General features: G+C 33.2%; 1 non-coding gene across 1 annotated transcript; it reads left to right on the top strand.

Annotated features, from left to right (window-relative positions):
• The first annotated feature begins 1119 nt into the window (after positions 1 to 1119).
• LOC149526249 (small nucleolar RNA R71) lies at positions 1120 to 1225 on the top strand. Its single transcript, XR_016352207.1, has one exon. It is a non-coding gene; the product is annotated as a small nucleolar RNA R71 (small nucleolar RNA).
• The last annotated feature ends 3417 nt before the right edge of the window (positions 1226 to 4642 follow it).

Below are 4642 nucleotides of genomic sequence, written 5' to 3'. Positions count from 1 at the left end.
CAATTGAGCAAGAGATAGAAAAACTCACTAGGTCCATAAGCTTTGGTGGAAGCTTGTTTTGGATTATAGTGATGCACTCCTCAATAAGTGCAATTATCTCGAAATCCTTCAATTTCCTGTTCTTTGTCAATATGTCCTTTAAAAACTTCACATATGACAATATTTAGTCTGAAGCTTCTATGAAAGGAATGTTGATGTGAAGCCTTTTAATACCTAGAGAAACTTTTGGAAGTTCTTATCAAGCTTTTGTTTCTAAAAATGCTGACGAAAGGGTGGTAATGGTAGGTTAGCCTTTGCTTTATTGTCTTGACTCTACTTATAGAAAATCACTATCTTTGTCTTTTTCTCTTTAAACTCATCTGGTTTTACAGCTTGATTGGAGTTATTTTCAACTTCCTTACCACTTCTCAAAGTGATGGCCATGACATGTTCTTTACATTCCCTTCTTGTATTTACTTCTATATCACTAGGTAAAGTCCCTTGAGCTCTGTTGTTTATTAAGCTTGCCAATTGTCCAACTTGCGTCTCAAGATTTCTCAACAAAGCAACGTGACTTTGATTGAGGGAATCTGTCTTAGCCATGTGTTCCATCAATAGCTCCATTAATGGTATTTTTTCCAAAATAAGGGCTCTCGATTGTTGTTGTAAATCAAGGTGAATCTTTGACCTTGAAATTGATTCTCTTTGATTGTTTCCTTGGGAGAACTTTGGCTGGTTCCTCCATTCAGGATTACAAGTGTTGGAAAAGGGTTGTGTTGCTATTTATTACCCATAAACTAAATTGATTTTATGTTGCTAATTAAACATTGATCACTGACGTGTCTATCTTTGCAATATTCAAACACTACAAAAAGACTTTGAACAAGATTAGTGCTAAAAAGATCAAATTTTTTGGTTAGAGCAACTACCTGTGCAGTTAATGCTATGATGGCATCTACTTCGAGAACTCTAGCTACTTTGCTATGTGTAGATCACTCTAATGGTCATCCCTTCTAATAGGTAATATGCATCATTAATGGACTTTGCCATAAGGGCTCCTCTAATAGTAGCATCAATGGTCGTTTGTACTTGACCACACAATCCGTTGTAAAATGTTTTTGTACTTGGAGCCATTTTGTTAGACCATGACGAAGGCAGTGCCTTAAAAGGTCTTTCTATCTCTCCCATGCTTCGTATAGTGACTTACCATCAAACTATTTAACGAAGTAATATCATTTCTCATCTTTGTTGTCTTCACTGGAGGAAAGAATTTAGCAAGGAACTTTCAGGCAAGGTCATCCTAGGTTGTAGTTAAGCCAGTGGGCAATGAGTTAAACCACACCTTTGCCTTGTCTTGAAGCGAGAAAGGAAATGCTTTAAGAAGATTTCCTCATCTATGACCACATTGTGCTTATATGTGTCACATGTCTCTAGGAAGTTTGAGATATGTGCATTTAGATCATCATTAGGAAGACCTCCAAATTAAACTAATGTTTAGATCTTAGTGATGATGGCTGGCTTGATATTGAAGTTATGTGCTCGATGGAATACCTTCAACTAGCGAAACAACATAGTCTCTTAACAAACGATTTTCACCCACTATTGTCTCTTGGACTTGCTGCTCTTCTTGTTGTTCAGCTATTGTATTAGAACAAGTAGAACCTTGTAAATTTTTATTTCTAAGTTGTTGAAATGTCCTTCAAATTTCTGGGTCACAAGAGATAATTTTCAAGTTGCTTGTTTTTCTCACACAATGGCTAAGACGTACCTGAAAAACATAGAAGAAAAACTTGATCTAAGAAAATTTTGTTTAATTTAATAACAACAAAGATAAATAGGAAACCAAATCCTTGACAATGGTGTCAAAAACTTGTTGGTCATTTAATACATGCAAGTGCAAGTGGCCATGCAAGTAAAATAAAGATAAGTTGAGTATCATTTCCGACAGAGATTTGCACCTAGTCCTGCTAAGTATTAAATTTATAACGAAATCTATCTTATCCAAGCACCCGATTTTGAATGATTAATTAATTTAAAAGCAGTTACTAAAACTTAGTGAAAAAGAATAATAGAATTTCCTTAAGAAAATATTAATTCAAAAGCCTTGGATCATGGTGCTTCTCAATATTTCATTTGAATTTAATCACTCTCCTGAACTTAGATTAATGAGGTGCTCAACTAACCTAGAATCCATATTATGTACAAGTATTTGTCAAGATCATGCACACATACCTTTCAAAACTAATTACATATGTCTATCTAAATTAATTTGAAAAGGTTCATTACACTCGTGTTCTGATTTGGTTGCATAAGGTATTTAAGTATATATCTATCTTAAATACAAAACTATCACCTAACTCTGAAGTGAATCAAACATAGGCTATTCAAAGCAATAGTTTATTCTAAGCTCTCTTCATCGAGTTACATTTAGAGACCTAATACAATTCAGCTGGTGATCAAACAGTGAAAAGCTATAAGTGCATAAATGAATAAACCATGCAACACCCAATAATACTAAACTATATTTTGAAATAAACCATAATCCTAGAAAACAAATTTAGTTAATCATCATTTCTACAGCAAACATAGCCTTTTCAAAAGAAAGGGTCATTTTTACAACAAAGAACAAAAAAGGAATTAAAAACTAAAAAGAATAACAAAGCCTCTTTCGATTTTAAATCTTCGATTGTCTTCGATTTCTTCTCATTTCTCTTGTTAGAGAGCTTTTTTCTTTTCTCTCAAAACTACCATTTGTTCACTCTTAGTACTCTACCATTCAGCTATTGAAAATCACATATTTATAGCCTCTAGAAAGCCCAAAAAATTCAATTCTCAATTGGCTGAAATCACTTAAACCATGTTAGAGCATTGCATCTATCCTCTTTAGGCGCCGTAGTGCTCCAACCTTATTTTTTTCTCAAGGTTTTTTAATTGCCACCATGGCCCTCCTCCTCTGCTGTTATGGTGATGAGCTCTCTGGATTTGGTATAGTGATTGTACTGCTCCCTTACGTGCTGCAGCTTTGATTCTTGCAAGGCCATGGCGCTACTTCTTATGCTGCCTTGGTGCAAACTGCTACAATACCTCATTTTGCAATGTGATTTTCTCTTACCTCGAAGCTGATCTGGGAAAAATAATAAACAAGAAAGTTGTAGATTTTCCTCTCAACTTCCCAATGGTCAAAGAATCACATTGATTTAATATTTGTAGCTTGAGTTATGTAAAAATTACCACAACCTATTTAGTGAAAATCTGAACTTGAACACCAACCAAAACAAAGACTAAATCACTATTGACTTAAATTGTGAATTTCAACATAAAAATGACATGAAATTATGTAAATTTAACTAAATCAACATATCTTAAACTAAATAGCAAAATGCCTAAAAACTAACTCAAACTAACTAAAATTCATAAGGACTTAGCTAATTTAGCATTCAAAATGTGACTAAATACCTCTATATCATAGAGTTATCAAGAGCCAATCACAAACAATTTAATTTTTGTAGAAGATCATACCAAGATCAAGCATCAATAACAAATTAGGTCAAACACATGAATCAAGGAAAAGTGGAGACCTTCTCAATCCACAGTCATACTTACATTCAGAACATTTTAATCATCCACAACCTTTCTCAATTGCATATATATAATTCTTGTACCCACACTAACATGAAGGCTAGAGTAATTAAGTGGACTGCAATCACCAAAAGGCTTGTTCGCTCTTGTTGAAAACTAATACATAATAGCATATTTACATATGCATATAGTTTTGAAAACCAATCTCCAAAACATTTCCACATCCATAAATACATTGCCTAGAATAAATATTTATGGGAAATCATGCTCATCAATAAACTTTCAATCATTCAAATCATGCTTTCAGCTTCACATACTAAAATAGTTTCAAAAGCGGTGTATCCACTCACCTCAAAATGTCGACTTCAATCAACAAGTACCAACTTACTCTAGCAATTCCCATGGAGTTTCGTTCATTCCTAGACATTCAATAATCATAATAATCATTCCTCAATCTGCAAATCACATAATAATCTAACTAAGACTTTTCAAAATTAGCTAGATTCATCTACAACTAAATTCCTAGCTTAAACTTGTTCTACAAATACCCATATGTAAAATATTCACAAATCCTTCATTTTAGGAGCGCTTAGATGCTAAGTAAAATTATAAAACCTTTGAGCTCCAACAACTAAGAAAAAATGTGGGCAAGAAAACCATATTTTCAAAATCTAAAAACAAAGTTTCAAGGATTCCAAAGCTTAAAAATTTTACATTTTTTTAAAAAACCCAAAACCAAGCTTAAAATTATCAAAAATGGTGATTTGATCCAAAAATGGGTTGAGAAAGCTACAATCCCTTGAAAAAAGGGTTGAAGATTGAAAACCTTCATTTCATATGATATATTTATAGTATTGGGTGTGAAAATATGCTTTTACCCCTTGTATTTTTCAAAAAATGGCATCATTTATTGATAGATCAAGGCTATTTATCGATAGATAGGCTTTAGGGCCTTTTAAAAGCATTCTTGTTGCAATCTATCGATAGATGGAGTCATCTATTGATAGATTAAGCCATCTATCAATAGATCTGGCTGTCTATGGATAAATATTGTCATCTATCCATATATGTTCTTTAGGGCTAC

The sequence above is a fragment of the Theobroma umbraticum genome, unplaced genomic scaffold (genome assembly GCF_002168275.2).
Source record: "Theobroma umbraticum cultivar Fairchild unplaced genomic scaffold, ASM216827v3 scaffold_299.0, whole genome shotgun sequence".
Lineage (NCBI taxonomy): Eukaryota > Viridiplantae > Streptophyta > Magnoliopsida > Malvales > Malvaceae > Theobroma > Theobroma umbraticum.
The sequence above is the reverse complement of the archived record's forward strand: the minus strand, read 5'-3'. Positions and strand labels throughout refer to the sequence as shown.